General features: G+C 36.6%; 1 non-coding gene across 1 annotated transcript; it reads right to left on the bottom strand.

Annotated features, from left to right (window-relative positions):
- Window positions 1-5024: 5024 nt before the first annotated feature.
- LOC115802085 (small nucleolar RNA SNORA41) lies at window positions 5025-5157 on the bottom strand. The gene has a single exon (XR_004022463.1). It is a non-coding gene; the product is annotated as a small nucleolar RNA SNORA41 (small nucleolar RNA).
- Between the last annotated feature and the right edge of the window lie 7199 nt (window positions 5158-12356).

Below are 12356 nucleotides of genomic sequence, written 5' to 3'. Positions count from 1 at the left end.
AACCCCTCTTTCCCTAGTGTACTCATTGAAAAGAAGTCATTATGCCCAGTCCACACTGAAGGGGCAGAAAGCTATGTGCCCTTCCTCTAGGGCAGAGTATCTCATAAATTATCTGTAATTCTTCTGCATGGAAAATTTGTTTCTTCTTTCCCTTCCATTTACTTATTCAATTACTTATTAATATCAATATAGCCTCATGGAAATGTATTTTATACTACTTTAAATATTTTGTTTATCAAATTATTCCTTCTGGGGCTACTGGGAGCTCTTTCAGTCGATTCCTATATCCCTTTGACATGCCTGCATCATGGTGAAGTTTTTCTGAGGACTTACTTTTGGGCTCTACAAGATATTCCAAACTCGTCTTGTATATTTCCTGCCCCAGTCCTGGAATCTGCTATTTATGCAAGTTTTGCTGGTTCCTTTGGCTGGAGAAAGGTTTTTGAAACCAAGATCCGTATGTTAGGTATGCTCATTGCTATTGTGATGTGATTGCTTTAGGCCGTCTTAGTTGACAGAAAAAAGAAATATATGTGTGTATACTAACCTGTGTATATACATATATCTGTAAATATTTCTATATGTAATCATCTGTATCTATATTAAGCTATGAGTTCATCCTGATGTCTCCTGTCTGTTACCACATGGATCATTCTAACCTCCTTCCTTGCTTGTATGTAAACTCCTACTTGAACAGTGAGAAATCTGACTCTCATCATCCACCATTCATTGACATAATTGTTCAATTCCAGGATACATGTATAGCAGCATCATAATTGTTAACTTGCACCTCCATGGAAAACAACTTTATCAGATGGAAGACAGTGTTATTGTTCCTTTTGCCTTCAGTCAAAGAATCCACTCATTTCCAGTTATGTAGGTCATCACCTTCCCCTGCCCCCAACTCCCTTAGTGTGATTTGTTCATATTTTGTAAAAATGTAAGTTTATCTGATAACAGTCTGCAGTCCTTTCTAAGATCCCCCAATCTCCTAAAGGATTTTTGATATGTTAAGGTTCACGTTTTGTCTATAAAGTTCTACGGAACTTGACAAATCACAGAGAATACTTTCACCACCCTAAGAAATCCTCTGTGCTTTATTTATTCAACACCTCTCCACCAAACTCCTGGCAATCATCGATCTCACCGTCTATAATTTTGCTTTTTTCAGAATGTCATAGAATTGGAATCATCAATGTGAAATTTTTTCAGACTGGCTTCTTTCACTTAGCAATATACATTTAAGTTTCCTCTGCGTATTTTCATGGCTTGATAACTCTATATTTAATTTGTTAAATTAATTAATTTGTTAATTTGTTGATAACAATATTTAATTGTTGAATAATATTCCACTGTATAGATGTGCATAGTTTGTTTACCCGTTGACCTGCTGAAGGAGACATTGGTTGCCTCCAACTTTTGAAATTATGAATAAAGCTACTATAAACCTTCACATACACGTTTTTTTGCGGACATTCGTTTTCAGATCAGTTAAGTAAATATCTAGGAGTGTGACTACTAGAACATGTGGTAAGACAATGTGTTGTTTTGTAAGAAACTTCCAAACTATCTCCCATAGTAGCTATAGCATTTTGCATCCTCACTAGCAAAGAATGAAAGTTCCTGTTCCATAGCCTAGTCAGCAGTTGGTATTGTCAGTTTTTTAAATTGTAGCCATTCTGGTAAGTGTGTAGTGATAGCTTATTGTTGTTTTAATTTGCAATTGCTTAATTTAATTTGCAGCTGCCTGATTCTTTTTCAGAAGGTTATGACAAATAATGTTGAACAGCTTTCATATGCTTATTTGCCATCTGTAGATCTTCTTTGGTGAGATATCTATTCAGATTTATTGCCCATTTTAAAATTAGTTTGTATTTTTTTATTGTAGAGTTTTAGAATTCTTTGTATAGTTCGGATATAAGTCCTTTATCAGATATGTGTTGTTTTGCAAATATTTTTCCCAGTATTTTGTATATTAATCTTGTATTCTGTAAGCTTATTAGTTCCAAGTTTTGTTTTGTTCACTCCTTGGAATTTTCTATATAGACAATCATGTCGTCTGTGCACAGAGACCATTTTATTTCTTCCTATCCAATTTGTATAGATTGTTATTTCAATTTCTTGTCTTAATGCACTTGCTAGGGCTTCTAGTATGATTTTGAATAGAATTCAAAAGAAGGGACATCCTTACCTTGTTCCCAACTTTAGAGGAAAAACATCCAGTCTCTCACCATTAAGTATGATGATGTTAGCTGGATTTTGTTTGTTTGTTTTTTTTAATAAATGTTCTTCATCAAGTTAAGGAAGTTTCACTGTATTCCTTCTATTCCTACTTTGCTGAGAGTTTTCATCATGATTAGGTGTTGGATGCTGTCCAATGCTTTGTCTTTATCAACTGATATGTTCATATGATTTTTTTTAGCATGTTGATGTAGTGGATTGCATTATTTGATTTCCAAGGGGTGAATCAGCCTCATATACCTGGAATAATTCCTTCTTGGTTGTGGTGTATAATTGTTTTTATTCATTGGGGGATTATTTTTGTTAATATTTTGTTAAAGATTTTTGCATCTATGTTCATAAGAGATATTGACTTGTAGTTTTCTTTTCTTGTTATGTCTTTATCTGGTTTTTGTATTAGGGTAATGCTGGTCTTAGAATGAATTAGGAAGTGTTCCCTCAGTTCCTATTTTCTAGATGAAATTGTGGGGAATTGACAACTTCTTCCTTAAATGTATGGTAGAATCTGCTAGTGAAACCATCTGGTGTGTTGCTTTCTTTTATGGAAGGTTATTAATTATCAATCCAATTTCCTTAATAGATGTAGGCCTATTTAGTTTATCTCTTTCTCCTTGTGGATGTATTGGTTGATTGTGCCTGTCAAATCATTGATCTATTATATTTAAGTTATGTTTGTAGGCATCGAGTTGTTCATAGTATTCCTTTACTATCCTTTTAATGTTAATGGGGTCAGTAGTGATCACTGCTCTTTCATTTCTGATACTGACAATTTTTGTCTTCTTTTTTTCTTTGTTAGCCTTGCTAGAGGTTGTATTAGTTTCCCTGTAACAAAGTACCACAAACTTGGCATGACTTAGAGCAATTTAAATGTATTGTCTCACAGTTCTGGAGCCCCAAATCTGAAACTGATATGCAGTAGAGCCATGCTCTCTTTAAAGGTGCTAGGGAAGGGTTTGCTCCTGGCCTCTCTCTTAGCCTCTGGTAGTTCCTTGGCATGTGGCAGCATAACTTCCTGGGTCGTTTTCTCTGTATAAATGTATGTGTGCAAGTTTTGCCTGTTTATAAGGACATCAGTCTTATTATATTGGAGCTCACCCTACGCCAGTATGACCTCATCTTAACTAATTACATCTGCAATGACCCTATTTCCACATTAGTTTACATTCTGAGGTACTGGGAGTTAGGACTTCAACATATGAATTTTGGCAGGGGGTGGAGGTTGGAGGACAGACAGTTCAACCCATAACAGAGGTTTACCAATTTTATTGAACTTTTCAAAGAACCACACTTTGGGTTTGTTAATTTTTTTTATTATTTTCTCATTTTCAATTTTATTGATTTCTGCACAGTTTTTATTTTTCTTCTTTTCTTCTGCTTGCTTTAAGAAGGCTTAAGTTGCTCTTCTATTTCTTGTTTCCTAAGGTTTAATACTTTTATATTTTTCTTGCTTTCTAGTATATGCATTTACTACCATTTATTTCACTCTAAATTCTGCTTACGCTGCATTTCACAAATTTTGATAAGTATTACTTTCATTTTGATTTAATTAAAATATTTAAAAATTTCTCTTGAGACTTCTTTGACCCTTACATTATTTAGAAGTGTGTTGTTGTTTAATCTCCAAATATTTTGAGATTTTGTAAGCTATTTTCCTGCTCTTGACTTCTCTTTTAATTTCAAGTGGCTGAAAACACAATTTTTATGATTTCTCTTCTTTTAAATTGTTAAGGTCTGTTTTGTGGCCAAGCCTGTGGTCTATATTGGTGAATGTTCCATGTGAGGTGGAGACAAATATGTATTCTGCTCTTGTGGGATGCAGTATTCTATAAGTGTCTATTAGATCAAGTTAACTGAGTGTTTTTTTAGATCTACCATGTCTTTACTGATTTTCTGCCTGTCTAATCTATCAATTACTGATAAGAGGGGTATTGAAGTCTTTTAAAATAGTAGATTTGTCTATTTCTCCTTGCAGTTTTATCAGTTTTGCCTCATATATTTTGATGCTTTGTTTCTAGGTGCATAACCTTATGGATTAATAATATTTTCTTGGAGAATTGCCATCTTTATCATTACATAATATCTCTCTTTATCCCTGATAATTTTCCTTGCTCTGAAGTTTGTTTTGTCACAAATTAATGTAGTTACTCCACCTTTTTTTGATTAGTGTTAATATAATATAACTTAATCTAGCCATTTACTTTTTAACCTATCCAAATCTTTATATTTAAAGTGGGATTTTATAGATAGTATGTAGTTGGGTCTTTTTCTTTTATCCATTCTGACGGTTTCTGCCTTGTGATTGGTGTAGTTCAAACATTCACATTTAATGTGATTATGATATAGCTTGATTAATATCTAATGTTTGTAATTGTTTTCTATTTGCTGCAGTTATTCTTTGCTTCTTTATTCTCTTTTCCTTCCTTCTCTTGTTCTAATTGAGCATTTTATGTGATTCATTTTATCTCTTCTCTTAGCATATCGATTACACTTCTTTTAAAGATATTTTAGTCTTTGCCCTGGTGTTTGAAATATACATTTACAACTGATTCAATCCACATTGAAATAATGCTATATCACTTCTTAGGTAAGATAAATACCTCATAATAGAATATGCCCAATCCCCAGCCCCACATACCTTAAGAAATTCCTGACATCCATTTCACTTTTGCACATGCTATAATCACCACTATTGTTATTGTTATACTTCAAACAAATGGCTATCTTTTAGAGCAAGTAAGAAGGAAAATTATTTTATTTTATTTTATTTTTTTTTTTTTTTCACCTTATGTTCATCGCACACATGCCCACTTTCTATTTTGCTGAGAAAGAGGTGTTTAGTTGTGTAACAGTTTCTTTCCCACAGAGGAATGCCACAACTGCTACCATAAAAACAGCTGCAGACCAGTAGCTGTGGAAGAAAATTATTTTAAATTATATTTTATCTTCATTCATTCCTTCTCTAATACTCCTTTTTGTTTGTGTAGATATGAGTTCCTGAACTCTATCATTTTTCTTCTCCCTGAAGAACTTCTTTTGACATGTCTTTCAGAGCAGGTCCAGAGATTTGGATTTTTCTTGGCTCTTCACCATGAGAACCTGGTGAGATTCCTGAAGGTAAAACCCACACACACATATGTTTGCTTCCTGTGAGTGGCCCTCAGTAGTTTCTCAGTTTGACACTTAATCTCAGCAATTTGTCAAAATTACCTTTAAGTATTCCTACCAGTTTAGAGTTTCTGTTCCAAGTAAACAGATCTTGGCTATTATTCACCTGTCTCTCCAGATTTTGGGGTAGATGGTGGTTTGCCTTACAGTCTCAGTTCCTTTATAGTTTCAAGAAGAGTTGTTGATTTTTGTTTTTTTCAGATTTTACTTGCTATGAGAATGGCAGTTATAACTTTTAAGCTTTTTACACATCAGGACTGAAACTGGACGTCCCTTGCTTCACTTTCTAACTTATTTGGTAAAGGAAATCTATGTGCGTACAGGGCAAAATATTTATTGATTAGATAAATCAACTGAGTTATCAGAGATTTTCTTAGAAAATGATGAGCATGGAAATGAAGTTTATTTATTTTTTTTAATAAATTTATTTATTTATTTATTTATTTTTGGCTGTGTTGGGTCTTCGTTGCTGCATGTGGGCTTTCTTTTTTTTTAGTTGTGGCAAGTGGGGGTTACTCTTCATTGCAGAGAGCAGGCTTCTTACTGCAGTGGTTTCTCTTCTTGCGGAGCACAGGCTCTAGGCGTGCAGGCTTCAGTAGTAGTGGCTTGCCAGCTAGAGAGCACAGGTTCTATAGTTGTGACGCATGGGCTTAGTTGCTCTGTGGCATGCGTGATCTTCCCAGACCAGGGATCGAACCCGTGTGCCCTGCATTGGCAGGTGGATTCTTAACCACTGCACCATGAGGGGAGCCCTAAAGTTTGGTTTAATTGATGCGAATTTTACTGGTATTTACTTTTTAATTAAAAAACAAATGCTCAGAACTTGATTCATTCGAAAGGCTATGACTAATATTGATTTAAATAAATTAGTTAGAATGTATAGATATGTTGGCCAATAGGCCCTATTATACTTGCTGTTTAGCATAATGTTGCCAGGAAACTAAATGAGCAGTTCCTGCCTCCCTCAAGAAGTTATTAGCTCTCTTTTTCAGGGAAATAACAGGACTTTGTTTTTACCTTTATAAGAGCACTCAAATCAATCTACTGTAATTATCTGTTTGTGCCTGTCTCCCCTATGAGAATAAGTTCTTTGAAGGCATGGATCATATATCCTATTTATTTTGTATTTCCAGCACTTAGCATATTTCTTGGCCCATCATAAGTGCTCAAGAAATGTCTCTTAATTGATTGAATGAATACATTAATGAATGAAAAATATTTTCCATATAATAATACTGTGAGAGTGATTCTTTGGGAAATTTATGGCAAAATTCTAATATATTTGTATTATTTTGGTGTGTTTCATCTGAAAGTTGTCCACTGAAATGTTGGTATAACTGTTTCTTAATTTCATCATCTCAGCTATGTCCAAAATATCAAAATGTACATTATTTCTTGGAGCTATAAAGCATAGGCTTTTAGAAAAAGAAATCTTATATTCTCAAATGTCTGATTAAGTTGACCAATGTTAACATTTATTTGTTTGTGTTACTATTTTTGTGACTTCTTTGTCACTTAGCACTTTTTCAGTACATCAGTGGTAATTAAACCCATCTCGGAGTTCTGAGTGGGAAAGTAGCAATAAACTATTATTAAAGAAAAATTCTTTGCTGCTCTGCCAACAAAGGTATCAGGAGGGGCATATGGTGTCAAGCAGAGAACTGGGATCAGCAAGAGCAAGACCACAAGCCCTAGAGGCTCTAAAGAGGGGCTTCATACATTATCTCCTGCCATAGGATAGTACCTTCAGAAACCTGTTATTGTCCACATCCTATAAGAGCAGGTTTATCTTTCAGTGGCAGATTGTGTTTAAAAAGTTCATAAGGTAGGGCTTCCCTGGTGGCGCAGTGGTTGAGAGTCCGCCTGCCGATGCAGGGGACGCGGGTTCGTGCCCCGGTCTGGGAAGATCCCACATGCCGCGGAGCGTTTGGGCCCGTGAGCCATGGCCGCCGAGCCTGCGCGTCCGGAGCCTGTGCTCCTCAACGGGAGAGGCCACAATAGTGAGAGGCCCGCGTACGGCAAAAAAAAAAAAAAATTCATAAGGTTGATGGAAAAAAGCTATAATACAAATTTGCAAATACAAAATAGTTATCATAGAGACAGGAACTGGAAAAATTTATGTGTACTTAAGTATTAATATTTCCATGTATATGCTTACTTACTTGGGAAATTTGTCCAGAGAACTACTTGATGAACAGGATGTGCTTTCTCAGGGCTCCTGTAACAGATTATCACAAGTTTAGTCTAGTTAGTTTTGTAGTCTAGAAATTTGAAATCAAGGAGTAGGCAGGGCCATACACCCTGTAGGCTCCAGGAAAAGTTGGGTTTTTTGTTGTTGTTGTTTGTTTGTTTGTTTGTTTGTTTTTGCCTCTTCCTCATTTCTCGGGTTTGGCAATTATTGCTGTTCCTTGGCTTGTAGATGCATCGCTGACATCTGCCCCATTGTCATACGGAGCTCTCCCTGTGTGTTTCTGTGTCTAAATTTCCCTTTTCTTAAAGGAAACCAATCCCATTGGAGTTGGGGCCCAGCCTAATCCAGATAACCTTATTTTAACTTGATTACTTCAGCAAAGACCCTATTTTCACATAAGATCACCTTCACAGACTCCAAGTGGATATGAAATTTGGGGGCACACCATTCAACTCAGTACAGGAAGCTAGATAAATCCAGTATTTAATGGTACCAGGATAAGGTAGGTTGGTAGCTTGATACAAACATTTACAACTAAGGACCATTTTGTCAAAAGGACAAAGACATTTTAAGTCATTTTAGGACAATTTTAAGGCTATGACTCCACAGTCATTTCAACAGTCAGGCTGACTTTGCCTCAAGCACCAGAATACTTGAGGACCTTTGGACATCAGTGCCAAACTTAATCTTACTCCTTTTCCTGCTTTCCAGGCTGCGCAGTGCCCTATTTGATAGATTGATGCTTTCTTTAGATATGTTAATAAATTCCTTCAGTTTTCTGAGGAGTTTTCTACTGCTGAAACAATAGCCCTCTCTACTTTGCTATCTCTGCTGGGATTATTTATATTATTTTTATTTTGAAGCAATATTCTCACAGATAATTGCATTTCCGTGCATGTAATGGGTGGCAGTGGGGATGCTGGCTACCATATGGTGGTACTGACCACCATAATAACCACAAAAATAACAAAACATAATAGTAACCATTTACTGAGGATTTATGGCTATAGGAAACATCTCATTTAAGAAGTACAGGTGTTTCACATGAATTATAACAAATGATCACAAGATAACTTAATAGGCATCATTTCCTTATTTTACGTGTGAGGAAACTAAAACTACTAAGTAATTTGCTGAAGATTACTTAACTAGTTAAGTAGTGGATTAGAAACAGATTTGTCTATGTTACTCCAAAGTTTTTCTACTTTGATACAATAACCCAAACTAGTAACCACTATACGTACTGGGATGATCAAGCTGAGTCTCTGTCTCTCTCTGTCTCTGACTCTCTGTCTCTCTGTCTCTCTCTCTATTTTTCCTCTTATTTTTAAACAACATAACATTTTGAAATCATTATATATTTTTACTTTCAAAGTAGAGTATTACAGATTAACTTAATTGACCAGACAACCACTTTTCCTGGAGAACTTTTTCTAAAACTATTGTTCTTTGAACTACACTCTAGAAAACACTACTTTGCAAGCTTTCAATCAGTGTCCGCCTTGTTTTTCTCATTCTCTACCCTTGTCGCAACTTCCTTTCAGACAATATGTTTATTTTTTAAATAAATTTTTATTTATTTATTTACTTTTGGCTGTGTTTGGTCTTCACTGCTGCGCGCGGGCTTTCTCTAGTTGTGGCGAGCAGGGGCTACTCTTCGTTGAGGTGCGCAGGCTTCTCATTGCGGTGGCTTCTTTTGTTGCGGAGTACAGGCTCCAGGCACCCGGGCTTCTGTAGTTGTGGCACGTGGGCTCAGTAGTTGTGGCTCACAGGTTCTAGAGCACAGCCTCAGTAGTTGTGGCACACGGGCTTATTTGCTCCACGGCATGTGGGATCTTCTCGGACCAGGGCTCGAACCCGTGTCCCCTGCATTGGCAGGTGGATTCTTAACCACTGTGCCACCAGGGAAGTCCAGACAATATGTTTCTGTTACTGAAATATTTTCTTTCATTCATCTTCTGCAAAGTGGTGAGAGCTGAGTTCATTAAACACTGACCTGCTCTGAGTCTGTTAATACAGTGAAAATGGGACCGTTAGAAAGGTCTCATTTCTAATTATGTCATCTGAAAAAGGTAGCACAGTAATGAATCAATTCATGTAGCTATACCCATTAACCAATTGCTTGAATTAGTTTGCTGATGGACTGGCTCACCCCTGTTGGAGAAGAGAATCCTGAGTGGTGCAGGTGTTGGTGTTGGAAGGGTTCGTGCAGTTGTTGGCATGGAGACGGGTTAGTGCAAGTGTTGGCATTTATTGGTGTTGGCTTTAGGAAAGGCTGAGCTTACCGCAAAAAAAAACATGTAAATTAATTTTGGGACACTATTTAGGTTGGAAGGTGTATTAATTTCCTAGGGCTGCTGTAACAAATACCACAAACTGCTTGGCTTAAAACAACTGAAATTTGTTTTCTCACCATTTTGGAGGCCAGAAGTCTGAAACTGGTAGATTTGTGTTCTGTTGTCACAGAGCTTTGTTCTCTCCTGAAGTCTCCAGGAGAGAAACTTTTCTTCCCTCTTCCAGCTTCTGGTGGCTCCAGGAGTTTCTTAACTTCCATGGCTTCATAACTTCAGTCTCTGCCACTATCTTCACATAACTTCTCCTTTTTTCTCTGTGTGTCTCTCCTTTGTGTCTCTTATAAGGAAACTGTCATTGGATTTTGGGCCCAGTTATCCAGGAGGATCTCATCTCGACATCTTAAACCTAATTATTACATCTGCAAGGTCTTTTTCCACATAATGTCACATTTACTGATGCCAGGGAGGAGGACATAAACATATCTTCTGGAGACCTCTGTTTAATCCACTACAGAGGGTAAGTGTCACACTTAATTCCAAATTTTTCCTAAGGCCAACCTTGCCACCGCATCCATGAAATTTTCAGGCTAAATGGAAAACTGATAATTTGAACTAAGCACTCAAATAAAACTTATCAGTACAATCCTTAAGGCTCTGAATTGTGTGGAGAAAGGTAGAAATCTGAGCAGTATTGAGATCTCTTATGAAAGAAAATGAGATGAATAGTTGGAGGATTATGAACAGCATCTGCTAGTACAGCTTCTTCATGTTACTCTATGCTCATTTTTATCCCTTTTAATAATAGTATATGTGGGAACTCGTATCTGTGTTTCTACTAGGAGATCCAATTGTCACAAATTTTAGTACAATCAACACTATCGCAAGCTTGTAGAAACAGAACTTAATTTTCTTCGAAATGATAGCATATTTATAGGCTTGTTTTTTATCTTACATTTCATATTTTTCAGTTTTGCTAAATATTGTAGAGAAAAGTATTCTCTGATTCATGAGTCCACATGACTCTTTATTTTCCTTACCATAATATTCATCGAAGTGTATAGTAGTTTCATGTCCCTGGCAGCTAGTAGATGGTCAATAAATATTTCTTGTAGGAATAAATATTTAGAAATAAAGACAAAATGAGACTGAATAATTTAACTAAAAGTCATTTGTTCATGGTAAAAATGTACCTCTATCATTTCAGTTCTAGTCAAATTACTGTAATCGTTAATAAACAGACTGTGAATATTATTATGTTATATTATCAATGTGTTTAAATGCAGTGACACTTGGTGAAGAATGAAAGAGTAACTGAATAATATAGTTTGAGGATATGGGAGATAATCATATATATAACAAATATTCATTGACTCATTCCAAGCAAGGTCTCATGTTAGAATCTCTGACAGGGGGAGTGGTAGAAAGAAACCGTTTTTGTGGTAGCTGATTGCTAAATGGTTCCCAACAATCTCTGTTGCCTGGATTCACACAGTTGTGTAATCTCTTCCCACATGGTTTATGTGAATAATAGACCATGGTAGAAGTGATGATCCTGTCTTTTCTGAGATTGCGTTATAAAACAAACCATGGCTTCCCGCTTGGTTATACCCCCCCCCTCTCTTTCAGCAGCTTGCTCTAGATGAAGCTCCTTTTGTCATGAGCCACCATATGCAGTGGTCCACATGGTGAAGAATTGAGGACTCCAGCTAGTGAGGAACTAAACCAGCCCAGGTAATGACTTCCGATGACTAGATCCTTGACTGCCAGCTCTGCTGAACCCCCATGAGCCACACTGAGTTAGCCACCCAGCTAAGCCATGACCAGATGCCTGACTCTCAAAAACTGGGTGAAATAATAAATATTGTTTTAAGCTGCTAGGTTTTGGGGTAATTTGTTATGCAATAATAGATTAACAATGGGAAGGCAGTTGTGAATGGGTAATACATATGTACATAACAAGATAACAGCTAGTAGCTGCATAAATACTAGCTTCTAAATGAGTGGCATGCAAAATAAGTCCAGAGGACAGAAACATGACGTTCAGCTCTGTTGTAAGGGAAGGCTTTGTAAAGAGGAAAGAATTGAGCCAGGTAAGATTTGCACGCATCTTCTAAAATGTGTGCATAAGTCAATACACACCGGATAGATCCAGATAGATGGGATTTTTATGTATGCTTTGTAGAGACCGGTCTCATCGCTTTATTGTTGAGGCATAGTAATCTATGCAATCTTTCATGAATTCCCCCAGGTCATTAGTTTACAGCAACATTGCTGGGTGACATATTCAACTCTTGCTACCTTGCAGCACTCTGGGAAATATGTGAATTGTAGGACCTATAGTTCTGCCAGAAAGTTATACTAAGAGGTTTAATTCACAGAAAATAGACAGCACGTATAATCCAACACTGGGTATGCAGATTGTGTAGGGACACCGAGAACTCCCTGACAACTGTGGTCAGGCTGGC

Source organism: Delphinapterus leucas, chromosome 12 (genome assembly GCF_059928025.1).
Source record: "Delphinapterus leucas isolate spDelLeu-1000000601 "Yukka" chromosome 12, BTC_Dleu_Yukka2, whole genome shotgun sequence".
NCBI lineage: Eukaryota > Metazoa > Chordata > Mammalia > Artiodactyla > Monodontidae > Delphinapterus > Delphinapterus leucas.
This window is presented reverse-complemented; position numbering and strand designations above follow the sequence as displayed.